Below are 16,880 nucleotides of genomic sequence, written 5' to 3' on the forward strand. Positions count from 1 at the left end.
CTGACAATACACTGCTAAGGGCCCCAGCCTCAACCGTTGCTCTCGTTCTGATATACAGAGCCAAACTCCAGCCAGACATGTCACTGCGGTTTCTGGATGGCACAGGAACTGCACTGCCACAGCACAGTGCAAAATTAAGATGGCTACACAAGGAGTCCTTTTGCGGCTGGAAAATCAAAGGGGGAGTCTCCCAAAAGTTACACAAAAAGAAAAGAGACACAATGAAGGGAGAGCACATGCATGCAAAAATACACAGAAAGACAGGCTACAGATTAAAAGCGATATTAATGGGAACTTGAACAGTTTTTTAAATTTGTTAGACTCAGAAGGAAGACAAAGGAGCATACAGGTTTGTTAGTTAATGAAAAATAAGAGCTAAAAATATCTGGTGTGGCAAGAAGTGCTTTGTTTCCTTCAGCCTTTTCAGTGAAAGGTAAACTGTGACCTCCACTTTATTACGTTTAAACAAAAAAGTAGGACTGCAGACCAAAAATAGGAAAAGACCTGATTAAAGAATATTTAGAGAAGTAAAGACATCCTGAGGAACAGCTGAAGTTCTCCCTCCTGCACTTAGCAGTCAGGTGAGGATATCCCTAGACCTTTAGGGGTTATCTCTGAGAATTCCCTGTACTTGAAGAATCGAGGAGGGCAAGCAGAGTAATTTGTCTTTCAGGAGAGAAAGAAGAACCCAGGAAACTGGAGTAATCTAATACCCAGAAAGACAGAAGAGAAAATTATTAAACGATCTCTTTGTAGTCATCTAGGGAATAATAAGCTGATAAAAAGAGCCAGCACAGATTATTCAAGAACTGACTCTCTCAAATCATTTCTAATTTCATTCCTTGTCAGAGTAACTAGCCAAGTGGATAAAGAGGAGGCAGCAGATGTGATATATCTTGAATTTATTCAGGGTATGACATTGTCTTGCTTTACATTCTCTTAAGCAAAGAGGGAAATATGGCCCAGTGGGTGCACTCATAAAACTTGTGGATGACTCTGTGTTGGGAATAGTACCAAGAGCTTTGGAGGACAGGATTAGCAGAGGCTGGATTAGTTGGAGAAATGGTAGAAAATCAATGTAGATAACTTCAGTAAAGATAAGTGCAAAGGAATTCACACAGAAATGGATGATTTCTTCCTGGGTATCTGCCACCACCAGATGAGAAGTTTTGCTGTAGCAGTTCTTTAGAAAATGTTTTCCCTTTGTCAAAATGAATTATTGTGCACTTTCTTTCCATAAAGGGTCACTGGAAAAGCACAAAACTTCCAGGCTTCGTTTCTCCAGAAAAAGCTGAAATTCTCCACGCAGGTCTGCTCCTCTCCTCAATTGTTCCAGCCCCTAACTAACCACCAATTCTTAATCTAGCTGGTGTTTTCAAACCTTTGGGCCTGTCATTTTTCAGCCAGTCTTCATGGAAAAAAGTATTACTAACAAAACCAAGATTTTCTGTGGCAGAGGAAAGGATGTTGGCTTGGGACAAATCTTGCACAGTAATCAGTTAATTAGCTATGGCTCTCTTCAGTGCTAAGAGTCCCCACTTCTGGTTGAAAAGTGGAGGAAAGGGCATTGCTGTGGAGTTAAATGCTTCATTTTTATATTGCTGTAGATATTACCTTTCCCCTATTCATTTTGGAAGGATGCAGCTGTATGTATTGCTGAAAGAAAGGATGTTGTGAAAAAATAAATACATCAGCCAATAACAAATTGCTTGGATTGAGTAGTATATGCCAAAGACTTTTAATACCAAAAGGACTGAGCTGCTAACAAAGCTATATAAATGCTTATTAAAATATGCTACAAGAACTTAGGACATCTACTAAAAAAATCTGTGAAAACTAAATCCTGTAGCAGATAATTTGCCTGGAAGATAATTAACTATAAAGTGATTTCTACAGCATTTGGGTTAGCACTGTATAAAGAGGACAAACCAGCAGCTGAAAAGAAAATAATACGTGTCTCTAATTTATTGACATCCTGGGGAAATGCCAGAAGTATACAAAGCTAAGGCGAGCCTGTATTTATCATCTGTGTGCAGAGCTGTAGGTATGGGATACATAGACATGCCTGTGCTTTCAAAGCTGTTCCTAACGTGCCTACCATGAAGAATTGAAAACAGCACAGGGAGATTAGAAAAAAAAACTGTCACAAGACCTGTAGGAACAGACACATCTCACCAATATGAAAGTTCAACTGAAAACTGGCCCCAGCACCGATACTCTCAGCACATGCTAGATTTGGTTATCAGTAATTGAAATATTCCTCCTAATCTGCTTGTCCTGTTGCAACAACAAGAGTCACCACAGTACCAAGTAAACCTGACATCAGGAACAGAAGACAGTAATCACAGACGCATCTGAAGACAAGGTGATGGACCGAGCTCTGTAACTGTGATGCTCCTCTGGTCCATGCACCTGAATTTGGGGTTTGCTCTGTGCAGACCCAGCTGCCTGTTTGGGAATATGCCACATATGACACAGGCAGATATCATAAAGTATCTCTCTCATGCAAAATTTACACTGGCCATCCTTTTTCCTCACTTATAATATATGTGACATAATTCACACAGAAATACATGACTGCTGTTTACAAACATAGAAGACAACAAATAGACTTCATATTGGAAAATTATACTTTTTGAGGAAATATTTAAATGAAAACCTCCATGTTTTTTCACTACATGTTTTTTCACTACAAGTTGAGCAGAGCAGAAAGGAGGGAGGAGAAGGAGTATTGGAGAAAAAAAATAACATGAAAATGCCTTGTTTGGTGTTCGGTACACGCTTTCCTTGACGTAAAAAAAAATCCAAAAACACAAATAGGAAAGCCTAATTAAGTCAAAAGCCATTTTCCACTAAAAATACAAACTAATTCTTCAAACAAGTACCAATGCCTTGACTAAGGAGTTTTCCTGTGAACTCTGCAGGGTTCGTTTCAATGTTAATCAATGCAGACATAATTTTTGGTCACTGGACTATCACCTGTTCTTAGCTTTTCTTTTGTGGGGAAGGTAAAAGCCGTGAAAATTGTGCAGCAATCTAAACAATCCTTGCAATACAAGGCAGAGTCATTCTGTGCTAACCACTTACAAACGCTTACTCAGAAAAGCATGATAATCAAGTTGTGTTTCAAGACAACATGGCTAGATATAAAACCTGTGAGCACATTTATATGTTTCCAAGAAACATGCATCCTGGAGGTCAGGTTAAATGCACAGGCTCTACCTGCGATTTCTAGTATAAATTAAAAATTTGCTTTTGTTTTTTTTCCTTGAGGGCCTTTGCAAAGTTAACCAGGCCCAAACTCATTTTCCCTGACTTCTTGCCAGTATTGCCTCAGTAATACAATATATGGGCATTGGCAAATGCCTTGAACTGTGCATATGTCAATTTTAATATATCAATAAATCATTTGCCTGTAATCACCAATCTAAGATACATTCAACAGAAGCTGATTGATGTAGATGAGATGCTGGGTCTACAGCTGTCCTCTTGCTAGTTTTGGACTATTTCAGAAGGCAGGGTAACTCTATTGAGATTCAGGACATATGGGAGATTTATCTATCTACTTTTAAGAGACACCAAAAGCAGGGGTATGTTCTGTGACAAGCATGTGTGAACAAAACTGTATGTTGCTTCCCTACCCTGTTGGCTCCTAGGATGGACCTCATGTACCTTGGGCATGAGTCTCCACTCTTTCCCACTGGTGTTGCTCAAAGGGGCTGTTTGTACTCCACTACCTGAGGAAGCCTTATCATTCAGGAAGAAAATTGTCCTGTGTAACTTTCTCCATCTGATTTTACCATGCCTGGCTGGAGTTGTCTCACCCAGAGTCCCTTTGCAGACCATGGAGAGAGGCAGACACCTCTGGACGGTGATTCACTCCACTTTCCTTAGCTGTGTCTCCCAGCATGGAGCAAATCACTCTAGGGAGGTGCTGATGTACCACCACAGCTGTAAAGAGGACAACCCATTTTTAACTGGACCACCTTCTGTATTAGGTGGCTCTGGCAAAGCAGGATGACTTCTTTCTTCAGGGACTCTGCCCAAGGCATGGCTAGTTGTGCCTAGAGATGGGCTCCCCAAATGGAGGAAGAAAAGCACAACATCATATGTTTAGTGCAGTTGCTTCCTCTGGATCTTGAGGTCCCTTGACGTTCCCAGGTAGAAGGTCCACTGTGCAGCCCAAGCTACATAGCCGCTTGCTCCCGGGCTTCCAGCTTGGTGCCCATATCATCACACTCTACAACCTGGGGTCCTGGGGCCCAATGCCCCAGGTAAGAGTGTCCCTGGGTCTTCTGCTGCTTTCCCATAGCAGGACACAGCAGTAACAACTTTTAGGTCTTTAATCTCAATGCATGCATCATCACAGACATGTCTCCTTGGAGGCTTGCTCCAAAATAAGTCAGATGACAACTTGATCCCTTGCAAAATTATGGCTGAGTTAGATGATCATTTCCCCCCTTCACTTGACTGCATTCATTGCTGCTTGGTACCTATGCAGGTTGCCTTCTCATTTGTCAGTTTTGCAATTTCTTTGTCAAAATCTTCCTCCACCACTTCAAGGTCAAAAGTTTCCTTGTATCATGGCAGCTTTTTGGGTCCAATAAAAGATGAATTGTTCATCAGAAAGATGTCCGAATTACTGAAGCATAATTAACCCTTATGGTTTCTAGTAGAAGTCCAAGTCTAACCAGCCCCAGATCAAATTCATTCGCTCTATAAATCCTAGTTATGCTAACATTTGATGTTATAAATGTGTGCAGTCTGACAGATGTATTTTTATTAGGCTTTGTGCAATCTCCATTTGCATGGTAATGAAAGCATTCAGCAGGTGAGATGGGAGATGAACTCCTTCCATCAGCACCGCTGCTTGCATCTCAAGATCAGTGGTATTTGTCAGAAACAGAAAAAGCTTATTAAACTGACACCAGCTGTGGTGTCACTTACATCCTTACCATTAAAGTATAGGACTCGTTGAAGTGAGCCAAGCCTAAGCACAGAGCTAGGACCCGCCACCACCAGTGACAGGACAAGCTGCTGCTGAACCTGCTCATGGTTTAACCAGCCCAAAGAGATTTTATGATATACTAATTTATACACCTGTTGCCATAATATTGGAGAACTTTGCCATCCTCAGTGCTTTTATGTCCCGGCATGCTGTTTTCTGTAGGTGGCTCTAGGCCTTAATTTCTGTAAAATAAGAATTACCCCAGTGGCACATATCAAGGTTAAACTCTTTGTAGCAGGGCCTCTAGCTGCATGGGCAGCACCTAGCATCATTGTGAAGGGGATTGTTTGTAAGACAGACTGAAACAATAGTGCTAAACTTCTATATTAACCTCCACCTTCCAGGTGTGGTACTTCTTTTTTTGAAGAAAAAAAAAAAAAAAAAAAAAGCAACACAGACATCTCATTAAGTCTCTCTATTTCAAACCTAAATTGGCTCCTCAGTTGATTTGTGGCTAATTGATGCAATCAGGGACACAGCTGAGGCACATTAAATGCTTAGCAATTGTAATGCAGTAATTTCTGACAGTACTTCAGTAAGGGTGGCAAGAGTAAATCCTGCTTCCTGGGAAAGGTCTTGCACTCAGGGGGAGCCTGTCATTCCCGTTGTGAGAGCTCCCATCAGGCTGCATTAAAAATAAAGCTAAGTTCAAGTTGCTAATAGCTACAGTTATCCATCTGTCTGCAGTCAGAGGCTGGGGAGTGCCATTTCCCTTTCTGGCTAGGTGTAAGGATGGACATGGGGGAGCCCCTCATACCTCCTTGAGTCAGTGTCACTTCCAAACTCTGCCTCCAAATTTCTTCCCAGCCTTGCCTGTAGCGGATGCTCCAGCACACATCTCCTGGTGCAGGACTCGGTATCAGCTGTGCTCTCTTGGCACAAGCACGTACATCTGCTGTGTGTAATTATGACACTTGTGTCCCTGGTAGCACTACCCACTGGCAAAGCAACATGGTGCTTCTCATTATGGGACTAGATATTCCAGTTATTTGTGGTTCTTCCCCATGATTTATAACCTGTGTAAACTTTGCATGGCTAGCCGCGTTCTTCAGAAAGTTGCCTTGCAGAAGCCTTCAGCCAAAATTGTTTAATTGCTTTTGATAACAAGAAGGTGAAACTTTTTTTTTTTTTTAAAGGCTTCTACTTCTTCCCTTAGGGATTCACCCCTGTCCCCAGTGCTTTGGAGGAGAGACTCAACGTTTGGCCGGCCCAGCCTTCATGTCAGGAGCAGCAGCAACTCCTTCCCTATGAAAAGCCACCTGCATTTGTCAGGAAGCCCACACTGGGAAAACAGCCTGCCAGTTGTAGAGCCAGGGGCAATTTAGATTAGATGTAGTGCTTAGGGGCATGGTTTAGTGGTGGACTTGCCAGTGCTAGGTTAATGGTTGGACTTGATGATCTTAAAGGTCTTTTCCAACCTAAATGATTCTGTGATTCTATGATTCTCATTTAGGGCTGGAATTAAATCCAGGGGAGAGCAGATCCCCGCTGGGAACATTTTGTGCCGTCACTTCAGGCAGCTCACATGGATTTCTGCACGGAGGAAAGCCATCAAGTCCCATTAGGTTGGGCTTTCCTCAGCTGCAGATGCTGAGTAGGAAAGCAGGGAGCTGGTTTCACTCCCGCTGAGCTCCTGGGTTGGCTGGAGGAGGCAGAATGGGATTGCCAGGTCAAGAGGCAGTCACACCATCACTAGGAACGGTACCCTGATGCCACACACGCAGATGGGATGTGGTCATTCCTTCTGAGAATACCCCATTGAAGATGTTCTTTTTTTCCCGTTAGTATTTTTATTTTAAACATGTAGCCACAACACAAATAATGACATTCTGGGTATTTTTATGCCGGATTGTGTGTAACCCTCCTCATTCAGCGTTTTGGGATGGTTCCTGCATCACCAAGGGAGTTATTTTCATGGTAAGCTGGTTCATAACATATCCAACAATGCAGGAGTGACATTTACCTTGGGTAAAATGTTTCATAATTTCTGATTCTAGCTTGTTTTTTCAGCATCCGAAGCAAACAAACTTAAAAGCAGGTCATAACAGTAATGAGAAGAGTGCACAGGAGACCAGAAATAATAATGTGCCTATTTAACCGAGCTCTGGTGGTCTCTAACCCCACTTTCCTAATGAGACAGGGTTTGCACAGTGCACAGCACCGTTCATCTGCCTGTCTACCTTCTCATGACTAATACTGAAACTGCTGCCTAATTTAAAGCTCATCAGACATAATTTGAGCTCCGGAAGATAATTAAATTCTTCCAAGTTGTGTGAAAGTCACTGGCTGGATAGAGAAATGCAAATTGAGCTCATCCTCTGAGGGGAAATTGCCAGGAAGAGCTCTGCAGTTATCGTGATTGCAGGCAGGTCCATGGGCGCAAGGGTTCCTGATGGCAAGCAGCACACGTGGAGTGTAGGTCCAGCCTCTTGTCAGCAGAGGAGGTTATTGCTGAGGTTATTGCTGAGGTTATTGCCTCAGTGATGCTCAGGCTGGTGGGAAACCAGGCTTTGTTTCTTGCACTGCTGCATAGGATGAGGAGGAGATACACTGGTCCTGGCCAAGGGGCTCTGCCAGGCTGATGATACTTCCCTGGGCACTGCTCCACCCTCCAGCTCTTTTCAGCTGGGATATCCTAGGCACGATTGTTCTTGTGCATTCAGTAACTCTCCATGTAACCCCCTTCCAGTCCTCCCTTACACACACGTAAACTTTCTCCATCACCATATTTCTAGGCCTAACAGGCCTAGCCTGCTCATCCATGGGTTCCTCACACAGAAACCATGACAGACCCCGACCATCCCCACTGGCATTTGTTGAAGTGTCTCCTAATAAAGCCTCCCAAGATGAGCAGATAGGAGCTGAACACCACGTCCAAGGTGTAGGCTAACAGTAACCCCCACCCACAGCCATAACAATGATGTTCTCCAATACCTTCTTCAACCCTTCTCTAATGATTTCTAACACCAGATTTGTTTTTCCGACACAAGTGGCATTTATCCAGGCATCCACTAATGCTTCTGTTGTCACAGCTTTCCTGCCACAGGTGCTGTTCACTGAATACGGTGTTTCTTGCTTCTGAGATGGTTCAGAAGACCATGTCCCAGCTGCTCACTTCATGGTCTGCGGTGGTTCAGCTGGGCTCGCGTCTCCCATGCATTCTCACTATTTCATTTAACTCATCTTGTGAGTTAAATAAAGATGTAACGTTGTGCTGAAATCCCTTTCCCCAGACAGTGATTGAATTTTGCTGATGTCATAAAAGGATTTGTTCCTCTGTTGTTTTCTGTAACGTCAAGTAATTCCCATTAAATAGTAAGTAATTGATTTACCATGTTTGTCTGGGGCTTTTTTTCTTAAGTAATTGATTTATTTAGTCATTGCAATTACAGTAAATCAGTTAACTAAAAATAATGCCAAATAATTAATTTACTTGGTATTTAAATATTAGAAATTGCCATGAATGACTGCAAATTACTTGCAGACAAGGCAAATTTTCTTATCACTTGCAGGAAATGGGATGATTAATTTTCAAATGTTTTCTATATGCACTGTTTTCGGTGGTTTGCCACTGCTGTTCCACCTACTGAGCAATCCACAGGAAAATCCAGTTACTGAGTCCCCCCGTGCTCCCTTTCCAACTTCTTCTCAGCTGCACGAGGCAGAGGTATGTCCCCAAAAGTATAAAGAGGTGTAAAAAAACCCTAATGACCGTTAATATAGGAGTCTAAATACCTTCATCTCTTATCTGAGGATTCTCTGATGTCTAATAAGTCTTAACCTCACATTTCAGTTGTTTCACCGACGACTGCTCCTGCAATGCCTCCCCTACGTGGACATCTTTTTGAGGGTACGTGGGCATCTCCTTGAGGGGGGAAAACTCTGTTTGAACCCATAACCTTTGAGATCTCTCCCCTACTGTTAAATCTGGTGGAAACTAGCTAAAAGAGTACAAAAAGTGATAGAGAGAAGAGTAAGGGAGACAGATACCACCAAGAAAAACCATAATATCCTTGCTTCTATAGGAAACCATGTGAGTAAATAGATTTCATTCCTTTCATTTACTAAGATGCTGAATTATCTCTGTGCTGGGGAGGATGGGATTAATGGTGTATGCTGCTCTGAAAGCACTTCATTCCTAGCAACCTATCCTTAATTGCCACACCTGCACAGCCAAGATAAAAATTCCTGCACTCGGCTGTCACGAAGCAAGCCTCAGCTGCCGCAGCACAGGAAGAAGAGTGGCACACGGAGATCAGACCTTGGGGTCCCCACTGTGGGCTTCTTCAAAGTCCAAAGACACAAGGGATGCTGCCCTGGCCCAGGACACTGAGGCTCTTGAAAGAAAACATACTAGTTCCTACAACGTGATCAGTGCAAACTCCATCATGCTCCCCATGATATGCACTTGCTTGCTACAAGCTGGCTCAGCTTCCCAGCTTCCTTGCTCCCTGCAGCTAGAAGAACACATCCCCCAAAATAGTCTGATTCCAGGGAATATCTCTCACCAGGTGAACAGGACCAGAATTATGCACAGCTGGGGGGATCTCCTTGCGCCCCAAGGGAACCCAAACCACCTCCAGTCTCTGCTGCAATAGAGGCACTTTCCTCTGGAAACTCAGTGCTTAGGATGGTAAAAATGTAGTCTAGATAGATTCAAAAGGGCAAAACAGTGGGCTGTCTGGGGAGTTCTCCTTCTGTCCTTTCAGTTCTTTTTTTGTTTATTTTGAAACATTATTAAAATATCCTTCAGAAAGATCAGCAAATGTAATCTCACACAGAGGCTTGCTCTTCCCAAGAGAAACAACAATGCCAGAGAAATAAAAATAATAATTAAAAAAAAAAAAAAAAGAGTCTTCAGACACCCCTCAATGTCTTCATTTGAATTCAACGTGCTCCTGTGTAGAGCTGCTCACTTGGAAAGGTGGAGAACAAAGTCTCCCCATTCATACTGCTTATCTCACATGGTCTCCTTGTCATGGCCCCCGTGGGAGCAAAGCAAGTGCAGACCAGGAAGGGCTTGTGAGAGTCCCAGCTAAGATTTACAAGTCCCTGCAGGCCCAGGCCTAAAAAGCACTCAGGAATTTGCTCAACTATAAAGCACGTGTTGTAACACTCCCTGAGAGGAGATGGTACAGCCAGCGTTGAACATGCACACAGGGATTATAATCCAAGGCAGGAGTCCACATTTGAAAAAATCCCCCAGCTGTTCCTCTCGCCAATCTTTGGGTCACATTGCAGAGTGGCTTTGGAGCCTGCAAGACAGATGTCTTTCATACAAAACTGGACAGGAAGACGTGCTCCAGGAATGTAGCTCATGGTGATACAGGGGACCTCATTCTCCCAAGGACTTGAGGTCCTCAGTGCCAACCACTTCACAGAACCAAAACCTTGTTTGTATCTCATGTTCTTCTTTTGTTTTTTTCATCGTTTTTTTCTTTTTTTTCATCAAGTCAGTGGTCAAACATGAAAACAGAGGTTCAGAGACCTGAGAAAACTCCATCCTTGGAAATATTCAAAACTTGACCAGGTACAGCCATAAGCAACCTGCTCCTCCTGGCCTTGCTTTGAGCAGGGAGAGAAGACCAGAGTCCTCCGAGGTCCCTTCCAGTCTAAATTATTCAGTGCTTCGCTTGCTTGTATTACATATTAAATCCATTCTGTCTGAAAAGGCCCAGTAGTCAGCGTGTCTTAATGATGCCTCTCAAAACTTCATATCACACACAAGACCTTCAGGATTTCCCCCTCTACATTTCATCCTTGGTGTGCTTATGTGGGTGTTGGAAATCCAGACTCATTACTTCAGCACATTTAATTAACTCTAATTGCACCATTCTCATATTCTCACTAGTCTCACTCGCCCCATAAATTGGTTTAATGCCTTTACTGGAAAGATGCTCAAGGCAGGACAGTGTGTGTGCATGAAAAAATACTGGTAGGAACCCTGCCTGGATCACTTGTTATTCCCCACCATCTCCCCAGCAGTTAAAAGCTAGGGGGAACCTGTTTTCTCTGTCTTCATAAAAGTTTAAAAAAAGAAGGGAAAGAGTGACCTCACAGTCATCCCAAAAGTGCCTCTGATCCAGTACCATCTCTGACACTGGGAATACAGATGACTCAGGAGAAGTATAAAAATAGGACAAACATGCAGCAATACTTCCCACAAACCTCTCCTGGCCTCCAGAGCCTGAAGCATCTTGTGCTCGACCACCCTCAGGGGATTTTCCTTCCCTTCATTAATCCAACACCATTTCACACCCACATGTACTGCATTTTATCCAGGACACTACCAGCCCCCAAAGCCCCACCCCAGAAGTTTTGCTCTTAGGCCCAGCCTCAGATTAGAGGGGGATTTCCAGAGCAACGCACATAACCAAGGGCCTTAATATCACTTGCATTGCTGGCAATCCCTACCCCAAAATTAAGAAGAGTATTCAGACTCCTGCCTAACCAGAATAGTCTTAGTATTTCCAACAAATACCAAAATGTTTCACTAAGTTCAGTGAAACACTGAAGCAGTGGGGAACAGACGTTTTGTTTTGCACAATCATTTTTCTCATTTTTTATAAACAAGGGCAGGGACTGCCCAAGGAAAGATGTTTGGAATGAATGTTTCATTTCAAAATACCAAGTGGAATATTTTCTTCTTATCTTAGTTGTTTTGCTTCTGATGTGATTAACTTGGCAGAACCAAGAGGAGTTTACCAAGTGTGGTGGCATTGATGAATTTACTTTTCACCCTAGGGGAAAAAAGTTCCAGCTGCAAAACTGTGGCAGAGCTTCACTCCAAGAAGCCCCGCTGGCTTCTGTTGCCTTTGCTTTCTGCCCAGTTCCCCTGTCTCCATCTACTTCGTTTATAATCCACAGGACACTCCTCCAAAAGCTTCCCAGACCATCTTCCATCTGTCTTCTCACCAGGTGGTCATAAATCAGCCGCTTCTTTACTTTCTCCTTGGTGTTCCCTGCTCTGGTGGGTCTCTCCTTCTCCACCATGCTTTCCTTGTTCCTCTGTTCCTCCTTGACTTGCCTTCAAGTCATTTTCCCTTCATCATCATCCAGTTTTCAGCCCTGCAGGAGAGAAGAAAAAGAAATACAAGGTGAAAAAAAATTCAATGAACTGTACAATCGTAAATATATTTGCCAGGCCAGACCAGGAATAAGTCGTTAATGAAAATGAGGGGTAAAATTGTAACAAATGCAGGATATGTTTTGCTTTTTTTTTTCTTTTGCAGTAGAAAGTCTCCCTAGCTTGGAGCTAAGAATAATCATTTCATTATTTCTGAAAAGACCTGGCAGGAGTCCAGGCCCAGAATTTGATAAAGTGTTGAGGACTGAGGCAGGCATAAAAGAGTTATTTCTATCTCAATGAGATTTGATGTTCCACTCAAAATCAGCAGATCCTCTGCTAGAGTTAATTGGTGTCAAAGAACTGTTTTCTTCTGGAGCATCTCAGAGAGACACCAGCAGAGAAACTGCCTTGCTCTATTTTCACATTCCCCTTCCTTCCCTTCACTTCCCAAGCAGGGGAAAAAAAATCTTAATTATGAATACAGATGAGAAGCCTGGAGTTTACCACTCCTGAATAGTTGTAGGGACCCAAGTGAGAAGAAATTGTTATGAAGGTCCAAATTTGTAGGGCATTTAGGCACGTGCTTAAATGAAGCCTGTGCTTGTTTAAGAATTCCCTTTCCTGAATTGAGCCTGAAATGTTCCCATCACTCTAGCTGATGACTCCAGAGAGGGCACAAGAAACAGTGATTTTAAACACTTCCCTGTAATGGCCACCTTGCTCAGAGGTGTCTGGTGGGTGAAATGTTTTTCACAAAGCAGACAAAATGCGTTTTTTGCAGACTGGCTTATTACTATGGCAACCAGTACACTTCCTCCCCTTCTCTCCCCCTGCAGCACTGGTTTAAGAGGTCAGGGAGAAATTTCAGCTGAGCGCGCACATCACTCTCCCCACAACTGTAGTGGCCATGCAGGCAATCCTGAAAGTGAAGTTAAATGGAAATCCAATTAATCAACATGCCCCACAAAGCCAAATATCTGGACAGCTTCGTTAATGAAGCATCCACTGTGCTGTCTAATAACTAGGGAATGAGGAGGGACTAGAAGAGTATTTTTCAACTCTGTATGATGATGGCAAACAGCTGGACTTTGACACAAAGCCAGAGCCCAGTATGTACAGCACACAGAAACAGGGGAAGTTTTGCAACAGCACCTTTTCAATTTGGGGAAAAGCAGAGAGTTTGAAAGCAAGAGACTGAGCTTGGAGAAAGTCGTGTTTGCCAGGCTGTGCAGGAGTTTAACTTGCTGTTCCAGAGAACATAAGCTTCTGAGGAAAATTACTTGCTTTCATAGCTGCAAAAACACAAATTGATTTGTTTTTAAGAGAGAAAAGCATTCTCTTCCTCATTTCTAGTTACTGCCTAACAATTGCCAGGCAAAGCAAACAGAAGGCAGAGAAATAGCTTCACTTCAGACAATCACAGCTACAGCAGCATTTCACTTTTGCAAAGGATGTTGCAGCCTTAAATGGCTCATTTTCCTGCAAAAGCAGCCACAAAGGAACCCTTTCCCACCCTGGGGCTTTGCTTGCCCTTTCATCCTGTTTGCAGAGGGTTGATGTTTGTACCTCCCTCAGCGCTGGCAGCTTCTGCACTTGGAGAAACACAGCAGCCTGGATGCCTGCTTATTTTCTAAGGTTTGCTACTCAGACCCAGCCATGGTGACTTTGAATAAGAGAAGATTTCACTGCTGGGGAGGTTGTTTGTGGTTCCCAGTGCATATGACTGAATTTCTCTTCCCTCTACCCACAATTAAACCTGATTTGTTTAACCCAATTTTTACAATTAATTTTGCTTGAGTGCAATGAGTGTCAATAAACTTCCTAGTTTTCTGGACAGGTGTGGGGGAGACAGCTTGATAAAGACCCTATGAAATGGGGACTGGGTGTTTTGCTGCTAATTCAGGCTTTGAATAAGCTCAGTAAAAAGTCCAGGCTGGTAAATATGAACTGATCCTTTAGCGTGTGCTGTCTGTATTAAGATGCTGCAGGCATCACTTGGGTCACGTTTGTGCAGTGTCTGGCATATGTAAGAGCTGTCCTTCGGGGCAAGACCAGTGGTCCAGCCAGCCTGGTACTGTCTCCAGCACTGAAAACAGGAGACCATGCGTGTCTGGCCTTCCTGTGATCCATTGCCAGTACTTTCCCAGCACCCCCAGGCACAGGCTGGGGGATGCTTAAAGAAAGAGTCTTGCCTGTTCCCTTCAGCACCCATTAACAGACCTGTTGTCCATCCCTTTTTGAACCTGTTGGTACAACAAATTTCAATGTTTGCTACCTGCTGTGTAAAAAAAGTATTCTCTTTTATTAATTTTAAGCTGATCTCCTGTTAGTTTTCCCCTCTCGCCTGCCCAGTTCTTGTATTGGGAGATATATTGGCAATAGTCCCCCTCTCAGTTTATGCATTACTTTCATATTATCTCCTCTGAACTCATCCCTCCTGCAGTCTGGCTCCAGTTCTAACCACCTGTAAAGCTAGTGCTGACACTAATAAAGCCACCGTCCTGAGAAAGCAAAGCCCTTGTGCACCTCCTGTCTGTTCATTTATGGAGTCCAGCTGGATCTCAGTGCTTAAACACAGACTTCATGTATCCAGCATGAGCAAGGTCCATATGAGAAAACACTTTTTTGCAACTCTTAATTTTCTCAGAAAACATCTGGGATCATCTCTACAGTAAACTGTAACTTTCTTTCTCAAGTCTGACTGTACATTTCCCTAAAGTGGTGCCAGTGTAATGCACTTCTGCAAGGAGAACTGTTGACATGGTGAAGCAGGTTTTTTTCTTCCCGTTGTGCTGGACCTAGTCCAGCCAGTCGCACACCTTCAGCAGAGTGGATAGGAGCTGCAGGGCTTTTCAATGAAAAAGCAGAGATTTCTGGCATTAGTCAGAAAGAGATGCTACGGACTTCCATTCTCTGTCATCAGGACTTCTGAAACAGTGGCTGTGACAGGAGATGCACTTCAGAGAGACAGACTGTTTGCCACACATTTTGATACTGCTGAGTGTGTGATGGGAGTGGGAGTGAGAACGTACCTTGTGCCTCTCCCTGGGAAGTGGTCTCCCTCCTTCAGCAGCGCCCTGCATCCCACAGACCAGCTGCCCCCAGGTCTCTTTGCCCTGCTTGCTGCCAGCACTGGCTGTGGAGGCACAATAAGCTCCTAAGTTGGGTGAGAAGAGAAGAGAGAAGAAAGGTGAATGAAATTTCAGGCATGTTTACATCCAAGAGGGGCAAGGAGATAACTCCAGACTTGAGCCCAGCAACATCTCACTGACGTGTCTGGAAACCAGACTGTGAAAAAGGAGAGCAAGAAAGAAGGTTTCTTCTTCATAGCATGATGGCAGAGCTGCAGAGTGATTCCTTGACCTGTAGAGGATGGACTTGCCCAAAGCCTGGTCTCCACAATCAGCTGCAAGGAGACGCCAGCTCTAGGCAGATGCTGTCAGCATGACTACACCAGCAGGCAGGGTGCAGAGCAGAGAACTGAGACAAAACCTAGCCTGGAAACACAGGCAGGGTGGCTTGGACTTTCCTGCTCTGGTCTGGTTGCTAATCAGCCATGTTAGCCTGGCTCTGCATTCATGCCTGGCTAACACACGTTGGCCCTCAGCAGGGCTTGCCAGCTTGTGATAAAACAGCCAGGCTGTTCCTCCACCTGGTAGGCTCTGTCTGCACCGTGTCCCTCCAAGCTCTTGCCACAACTTATGATAGGCATTGGACTTCAGAAAGTACAAGGCCATGGTTGCACAAAGTCATTAAGTCAGTTTTTAAGTTCAAGCTCACTGCAACCAGAGGACAAGTTCGATCCTCTGCATGCTCACCCTGCTTCATCCAACTTCATCAAAAATTAGGAAGGGGTAACTTTGGCAAGCTTTGCACTGGATCAGTCTGTCTCCTCCTGGAGTGCATACATGCCTCTTGCCCTCACTGCACGCTCTGACGGCTTCAGCAGAAACGCAATCCTCTGTGCCTAACCAGTCTGCATTGTGTTGGCATTCCCAGGTGACTGGGCATTGTCTAGTTATTACAATCCAGCAGTAATGAGTGAGGAAACACCGTGCAAACCCTGGGAACTCTGCTTTTCAAATGCTGTAGTGTCACTGATTCAGTTGCAGTATTTTATCACTTTCCTGGGGCTTGCAGGCTCCTCAGAAAGAGGCAGCAGGGAGCAATTTGTTTGTTTGCTAATTCCCCCCAGACATCCCAGATGAGGACTGTGCTTTTGCAAAAGAGAGAGACGAATTCAAATCGGATGTGAAGAGCTGTGATTTTAGTTGTGCTGGACCACATCCACATCTGGCAGGTGTCAGCATGTCAGAATCGGTGGGACAATCCTAATTTCTATCCATCTGTCCATATGGCTCATCACGATTGAAATACCGCATAGAAATAGAGCAAAATCAAAATTTTTATGCTTAACAGCTGCATGCTCTGATGATTTCAGAGAAGGGAGGGAGGGGTGAAGCAGTCTGTCTTCACGTAGTCACTCTGCTTGTTTGTGTGGCTATCTACATCTCCACCACCTCCCTCTGACCTGCCAACCCATCAGCTTAAGGCCTCAAGGCACAAAGGTTGGGATGTCAAGTTGGGCATCACTCACTTTCCCCATGCTCCTGGTGTGCCGATCAAAGCTATTGCAAGCACGGCATATACACCTTCGGACAGTGACACAGAAAATGGTTACAGCCCAGTTCCTGTATATCATTAGGATCAAAGAGACCCTGACCCTCATCATCTCACACCCCAATGACTGCAAGCTGGTTTGTCTCGGGTCAGTTCAGGGGAAAAGTGAAACCCCACCTGCAG

The 16,880-nt window shown here is 43.9% G+C and overlaps 1 long non-coding RNA gene across 1 annotated transcript; it reads right to left on the reverse strand.

The window, feature by feature from the left end:
• Positions 1-1,936: 1,936 nt before the first annotated feature.
• LOC148053156 (uncharacterized) lies at positions 1,937-15,249 on the reverse strand. Its single transcript, XR_015708809.1, has 2 exons — positions 15,110-15,249; positions 1,937-12,076 (listed from the first exon to the last, which is right to left on the reverse strand). It is a non-coding gene; the product is annotated as an uncharacterized LOC148053156 (long non-coding RNA).
• Between the last annotated feature and the right edge of the window lie 1,631 nt (positions 15,250-16,880).

This window comes from Nipponia nippon, unplaced genomic scaffold (assembly GCF_047370975.1).
Source record: "Nipponia nippon isolate SJK-2023a ecotype South Korea unplaced genomic scaffold, ASM4737097v1 scaffold_4, whole genome shotgun sequence".
In the NCBI taxonomy this organism is placed as follows: Eukaryota; Metazoa; Chordata; class Aves; order Pelecaniformes; family Threskiornithidae; genus Nipponia; species Nipponia nippon.